At 44.0% G+C, this 7,699-nt stretch overlaps 1 long non-coding RNA gene and 1 pseudogene across 1 annotated transcript; both read right to left on the bottom strand.

The window, feature by feature from the left end:
• Positions 1 to 3,018: 3,018 nt before the first annotated feature.
• Positions 3,019 to 5,289, bottom strand: LOC102545115 (palmitoyltransferase ZDHHC3-like; annotated as a pseudogene).
• A 143-nt stretch (positions 5,290 to 5,432) lies between these two features.
• LOC140690143 (uncharacterized) lies at positions 5,433 to 7,424 on the bottom strand. The gene is made up of 3 exons (XR_012065326.1): positions 7,234 to 7,424; positions 7,067 to 7,136; positions 5,433 to 5,872 (listed from the first exon to the last, which is right to left on the bottom strand). It is a non-coding gene; the product is annotated as an uncharacterized lncRNA (long non-coding RNA).
• Between the last annotated feature and the right edge of the window lie 275 nt (positions 7,425 to 7,699).

The following is a 7,699-nucleotide window of genomic DNA, read 5'->3' as shown; positions in this document are numbered from 1 at the left end:
GTTGGAATAGGTGTGCTCTCAAAGGCCAGACTTCCTGAGTCCCAGCCCTGCTTTCCCAGCTGTCTCTCCCGCATTCTCATGTGGAAGTCCTGCCAAAACCTTACACTCAGCTTGTTCAAAACTGAAATTGCCACCCTGTCTCCCAGCCTTCTCACAGAAAAGGGCGCCCCCAGCTTGCTGTGCAGATGTGTTCAGATTCCCCCTCCCCTTTACTACGTGTATGCAGTTCCTCATGAAGTGCTGTTGTCACCTCTTTGCGTCAATGGCTCCTGCTCATCTCCTGCTTCCTATTCACATTGGTTGGCCCCTGCCATCTCTCGAATGACCTACTGCAGAAACCTCACTCTAATATCCTTCACACAGTCACCAATGTCATCTTTCTAAAATACAGACTAGTTTCCAGCTGCCTACAGAATGGAGTCAAGTTCTAATCTAGCACCTGCCTGCCTCTCTGGTCCCATCCCTTTCCATCCTTCCCACATGCAGATGATCACGCCACACTGGAAAACTCACTGTTGCCCAAACATGCTTCACACGTCCTAAACTTTTTTCCTCTGATGCTGGTGCCCTCTCTTCCTGGAGTTCCCCAAACAGCCTATCTCACCTCTCCTTCCTGGTGCCTGCCCTGAATTTTTCAAAACAATATCACTCTTTCTCTCCTAAGTGCCCAGGTGAACACTATAGTTCTCCACAGCATACAGTGTGATTTTTTTTTTAAGTCAAATAATATCACTTCCCTGCTTAAATCTGTAGCTGCTTCCATAAAACTAGAGTAATGAGACACTTCTAACCACAATGTACCAAGCTCTGCATTTTGGGCTCCTGCCTATGTCTCCAGATCTCATGATACCCTGCTTTGTTTCTCCCATCTCTCTATGCTCCTGCCACAGAGTCTCACTGTTACTCTTTAAAACTCCCAGTTCATCCCCACCTCGCTGTCTTGGCACTTGCCATTCCCTCTGCCTGGAATACTCTTTTTGTAGATCTTAGCATGACTGGTTCTTCAGGCCTTCAGGAGGCCTTCATGAAATTAGCCAGCACCAACACAGTATCACAAAACTTTCTGCATTTTCTTTCTAGTATGCATTGCTATCAACAGCTAAAATTATCATATATATATATATGAAATATATATATATATATTTGCTTTGTATTTCCTGTCTGTCTCCTTCCAACAAAATATAAGCCCCTTGAGGGCAAGTAGCTTATTCTTTTATCACTGAAAATTCTATACCTAATATAGAGCCTGATGGATTCAATAAATGTTTATTAAAAGAAGTAAATGAAAAACACAGCTTTTATTATATATTATATGGTATTTCACTAAGATGTCTACATGTCTGTCTTTCTCCCTAGATTGTAAACTTCTTGAGACCAGGCACTATGTATTAATTCCACATTCCTCCACAGCGTTTAGCATAACAGACTATCATAGTAGACATTCAATAGAAGTTTCTGATTGGAATTGAATTGAGCAGCTCTGTCCTTCACTGAGCTGCGCTTATCTTCCTAAGCGTAGAGAGCATTAGATCCAGGAAAACTCAGCCCCAGCTCTGCTACTTAGGAGTTGTGTGACCACTGTCAAGCTGCTGAATGTCTCTGAGTCACGGATTGCTCACGTGAAAAATAGGAATGATGAAATGTCTCTGCTTAAGGCACAAGGTAGTTGTGAGGATTAAATTACCTGTGCGCTTTTCTCTCAGATTAAACTACAAACTGTTCAAGGGCAGAGATAATAATGGCTACTTTTTTGCCTCATCTATATATGGTAACCTCATACCGTGTGCATAGATATCAATCATCATAGCTATGATTTGCAGCACTATTTACAATAGCCAAGTCATGGAAGCAACCCAAATGTCCATTGACAGATGATTGGATGAAGAAGTTGACGTGCGCAATGGAATACTACTCAGCCATAAAAAAGAATGAAATAATGCCATTTGCAGCAATATGGATGGACCTGGAGATCATCATACCAAGTGAACTTAAGCCAGAAAAAGAAAGAAAAATACCATATGATATCACTTATATGAGGAATTAAAAATAAGACACAAATGAACTTATTTACAAAACAGAAACACACTCACAAATATAAAAAAACAAATTTATGGTTACCAAGGAAGGAAGGAGAGGTGGAGAGGTTAAGTGGGATTTGCAGATACTAACTACATAAAATAGATAAACAACAAGGTCCTACTCTGGAGCACAGGGAACTATGTTCAATACCTTGTAACAGCCTATAATGAAAGAGAATATAAAAAGGAATGTATGTGTATGTACAGCTGAGTCTCTATGCTGTATATTAGAAATTAATGTAACACTGTAAACCAACTGTACTTTAATAAAAATAAAACACTATGATTTATTGGAGACCTACTCTGTGACATGCTATAGTAGGCATCTTTCATTTGCTACTTTATTTAACTTAATCCTTAAAACCACCACATAAAATTGAATATTAGAATACTCACTTTATAGAGGAGAAAAATTGATACCTACAGAGATGAAGAAATTTGCATAAAGGCATGGAGTTAATCACTGTCAATGCTGGGATTTGATAACAAGTCTGTGTGAATAACTAATTTCAAGTGCTAATATTTATTTATTTATTTATTTATTTATTTATTTATTTTTAATCGAGTTATAGTCAGTTTACAATGTTGTGTCAATTTTTCTCTTTTTTTTTTTTCTTTGGGGTTTTGGAAAAATTTTATTGCGTTTTGTTTCCATATGGAAGGAAGCACGTACAGAATTGAAAAGAGGCGGCATGTTCCACTTATTCTTCTGAAAGATCACAAGGCTAGATGAGCTCTCTCTCTACCCAGGGCTGATTTGATAAACCTCACCCCCACCCTACCCAAGCAAAGGATTAAAAAGAGGTTTGTGATGATGGCTTTAAAAAAAAAAAAATCCACGTGAGAAGTCGCGGAGGGTCAGTATTCAGACTTCCGTGATTTCTGCATTTGACGCGCACTCCGCCTCCCCTCACCCTCCACCCCAGCGCTGTCTTCGGGCCCTTCCTCCCCCAGACGAACCCCACATACAGGTGGGTACATGGAGAAGCGCGGCCTGGGCGGCGCGGGCTCAGGCGAACCTGCCGACTCCAGTGGACAGGATGGCCTCTCTCAACTTCTTCGCGTTGTGGTCAGCCCCACGCCGGGACCGCAGTCTCCCAGGTTACAATATAGACCAGACATGGTTATGTCCACATTCTGGGGTCTAAAAATCTCAGAAAGTGAACCCACTGCAGAGATCTACAAAACGAGGAAGGGGCTGACGGTAGGACCGCGGCTGCTTCACTGAGGAGTAACACGCTCGCTACGGAAGGCAGGGAGGGGGCGGTAAGAGAGTCAGCAGATGCAGCAAAGGAAAACGTAGCTTGCCTGGAATTGCGTAATTTTCTTCTTCTTTTGTTGTGTAAGGCATTTTGAACTGGAAAAACTTCGTTCCTTCACATTCTTCCAAATAATCCGTTAGAATGTAATTCGAGATTCAGAATACAAATAAGACCCCTTTCATCTCCACCCCACGACCGCCAGAGTCATTCTACACACCCGGGGCCCATAAAGTACAAGGCAGGCAGTTGATCTGGGGAATTAGGAGGCGAGTCGTGTTCACATGGGGGCTGAGGCTGCCGTGTTCAGGGCCCTTCTTAGGGCTCCAGCCCTGATCCCCGCCCTCTCAGGCCACAAGCGGTAAGAATCCCTCTTGGGCGAGGTTTTAAGTCCCATCGGGGTGCCCACCACTGTACTCCTGGGCAGGGGGAGTCCCGGGCCCTCCTGGCTCTCCTATGCGTCCCCAACCAGGCATCCGGGCCGGTCCTTCTACGCACAAATGTCACGACTCAGTTAGTACAAGGGGGCATGGCCTGGAGACAGCACCCTCCACGTTTGTCATGCCAGACAGACAGCAGAGAGGAAATCAGAGGCCAGAGAAGTGATTTTAAAAAAGGAAAAAAGAAGAGCAGCTTCAGTCATGAAAAGAATAGAAAGGATGATCTTTTAAAAATGAAACATAGGGTTGTTTTTTTTTTTCTCTCTCTCTCTCTGCAAGGCTCGGCCATTTTACTTGAACTTGAGACATTAAAAAAAGAGTTTTAGAGTAGTTGTTTCGCTTTTTCAGTTTAAACATTCATGAGAACAGATCAGACGGTAGTGCTGGGACGTGGTTTGTGTCTGAGTGGCAACGCTGGCCAGGGGTCCTTCGGACCACACACTGGTCCGGGTCTGCCTCCCTTCATCTGGTGAGGCAAAGGGGCTGGCCCAGCCTAGAGAAAGGGTGGCCAAAAACGGCTTTCATGTTCATCCATTTTGTTTTTTCAGCCCATCTTCTCTCTTCCTTTTTCAGTTGTTCTATTCCCGTTTCGTCCTTGCAGATGGAGTGCAGCTGGGCCCGAACATCACCGCCGTGAAAGCGAGGAAGAGCACCCCCTCGGAGCACAGCAGGGTGAGGAGGATCACCGGGGTGGGCGGCGAGACGCGGCTGCACTCCGCCCAGCCTTCTTCGGAGCACTGCAGGAAGTGGGGTCCCACCCTGCTGAGGGCGTGCAGGGAAATGAGAGCTCCGTACATGGCAAACAGGACGAAGTACTTCCGGTTGTTCTCACCGACGCATTACTGACAGCGGTGGTCCGTCTTCCGAATGCACCGCTGACGGACACTGCAGGGGCGGACGCCGTCGGGCTTGATGCTGTGCACTTGGGACACTCGTACACCACCTGCCCCAGCTTCCGCTGTAAACTCTCCGTGAATTCTATGGTGGCATTTCCTTTGGGCACAGCCCCGGGGTCCGTCAGCATGGCCCGGCAGTGGGAAGCCAGGGCCAAGAAGGCCAGCAGGTTGAATGCAACTCCATTGATGACGCTGTACCCGTAGTCTCGGGATGGAATCAGCATGACAAAGAGGACCGCGAACTCCGCGTAGGCGACCAGAAACCAGGTGACGATGGCACAGGCAGTGCCACAGCCGCCGCGGATAAACCACATGGTTCCCACAGGGCTGGGGTGGGGCGGTGGGACGCACTTCTCCGGCTGGAGGTATCTGGCTTCCGCCCAATGTCTCGGAGGCGATGGGCGGGGATAAGCATCATAAGCTGTTCCGTTCACACTGGCATAGTGAAGCCGGAGGCAGGTCCCCAGTCCCCAGCTCCCAGACCCGGCCTCGCGCTGCAGAGATGGCTCCCTGGACCCGGCCAGACAGGGCGGCGCGCAGGAGAAGCCCATGGAGCTCCCGGCGCTGGTGTCCGCGGCGGCTCCAATGCTGTGTCAATGTCTGGTGTACAGCACAATGCTTGTCATACAGGACTAGACATATATTCATTTCCAAATTCTTTTTCACTGTGAGCTACTATAAGATATTGAATATATTTCCCTGTGCTATGCAGTATAAACTTGTTTGACTATTTTATATATATATATACCAGTCAGTATCTGCAAATTTTACCATTTTTTTAATTACCCAAGATTCTTTCTTTTCCTGAGAGTTCTCCAGCTGCCTTGATAAACCCTGGGATCTGCTAGAAGCTCAAGGAATCCTTGGAGGCTTTTTCTTCAGTTCCTCCCACTTACGACTCTAGCATAGCTAAGGAGTGAGACCGTGGCCTGAATTCGGGCATATCTCCCAAGGCACTGGGTCTCCATCAAAGTGAAAGAGGATGGAAGAGAGAAGGCAATTTCACTCTCAGCAGCCGTGGTTCCTGTGCGACACTGCTCTGTAGTCCCCTGCCGTTGACAGCTTCTGGGGCTGCTTCTCCTCTGTCCCAAGCCTGATCCTTCAGACCTCCCCTCTGTTCGGAGCCCTCCAATAAGCTGGCTTTGTCTTTAAATTTACCAATTTCTCTTGTTAGCATCATTGGAACTCCAACAGATATGCTATGCAAAAATTTTAAAAATGACATGAATTATAGTAAATTTTCCAAAAACATTATAATGAATAAATAATAAATATGCTAATGAATGAATGTCCCTACTTATATGTAAGCATATAAAATATTAAATAATAGACCAACCACTACATAAAAGTACATCATAAAAAAGGAATGCCACAAGATAGTACATGATTAATTGCCAAATTTAACAGCTCAGGCTGTAAATGCCGCTGGAGATCAGAGGAGGGAAAGAACACAGCAAGCTTGTGTGATCCAAGGAGCCTTCATAGCTCAATAAGTACTCATTGACTGAAGTCTGGGTATCATTTCCTAAGGTGAAGCCGAGGAAATTAATGAATGCAATTCTCCCCTCAGAGACACAAAGGGAGGGCTATTGGAATGACTCAGCACATCGTCATTTGAACTGCTCTTCTGCAGGACCCTGCAATTCACCAAATGCCGGTTACAGAAAGACAGGTTTCAGCCACAGTGGCCTTAAGTGCTTTCAGTCCACAAACCTATAGCAAGCAATATTCCAGACATCAGGCAAGGTGCCAGAAACTCATAGAGGAGTCAGATTCAGACATCCAGAAGTGCACCATCTAAGTGAAGAATAGACACGCAGATAGCAAATTATGAAAAACAACGCATAATTTCACATAAGAGAATTGCGTAGAGACTGAGGAAGCTCGCAGATGGGGCACTTGACCCCCCTGGAGCACAAGAGAGACTTTAGCCCAGTGTTCAAGGATGGATAGACTTGACAAAGGAAGAGGCAGAAGAAGAGACATCTAAGAAGAAAGACCCCGATAAGCAGAAATTTAGAAACAAAAATACCAAGTGTAGGTGTGTGTGGAGGAGGTGGTAACAAGGGAGTAAACGTACGTGGAAAGCAAGAGAGGGCTCATGAAGGGTTTAATATGTGACGCCACTATAGACCCAAGGATATAAAAGCCTCCATGACTAGACCCGAGTCTCATGCCTGCCTCTGGAGGCTGGAGAGGAATCACGGTCATTGAAACTACATAAACTGAAAGTGAAAGGGGATGATATTGTGGAAGATTATCAGGGAGGTATTATCAGAAGAGTAAATAAATATTGGGTGGGAAATAACTGATAATACCTACTATTATTTCTCTTAAAGAGAAGATGAAAATGGCTTTATCACAACTTGTTACACCTAGGGACTCAATAATACACTTCTTACTCATGAATAGTAATTCAAGCTTCATAATGTGTAGAAATCTGTATAAATCTGCAAGCACCACCTGGGCAAAGACATTGTCTCATAACTACCATGCCCAGTGCATAATAGGTGCTCAACTAAACCTTTTTAATAAACAAATGAATGGATGCCTACATTACCTTCATTTCATGTTCACCATCAATTTTGTAAGGTGGATATTTTCATTTTATAAACAGGTAACTAATTCAGGTAATTAACACTTTTTGGTGAGAAAATACATAATCTGATGAGTTATTTTTCTGGACATTAAATAAGAATAAGTGATTCAAACTTAAGAAGATGGAACTTCTTTGGTGTCTCTTGTAATGCTGTAATGTTTCCTAGAGAAAAAAAAAAAAACAAATTCTGAATGGCTGGTTTCTTTTGCTATAGTGACACCTACTGTTACAGCCAATACTTTGTTTTTAGAAATATTTGGAAACTAACAATATGTTTAAGCTCTTATGAAAAGTCTGCTACTATGATTTTTATTTTAGTGGTTTAACTTATGAATTATAATATTTAGGAAGGTTAAAAAATACGTAATTTATACACCTTGAAATATGTATAAGTGGTGTTATCAAATACTATTATGTTATTGGCATA

Source organism: Vicugna pacos, chromosome 29 (assembly GCF_048564905.1).
Source record: "Vicugna pacos chromosome 29, VicPac4, whole genome shotgun sequence".
Taxonomy (NCBI): Eukaryota; Metazoa; Chordata; class Mammalia; order Artiodactyla; family Camelidae; genus Vicugna; species Vicugna pacos.
Note: the sequence above shows the minus strand (reverse complement) of the source record. Positions and strands in the feature narration are given on the sequence as shown.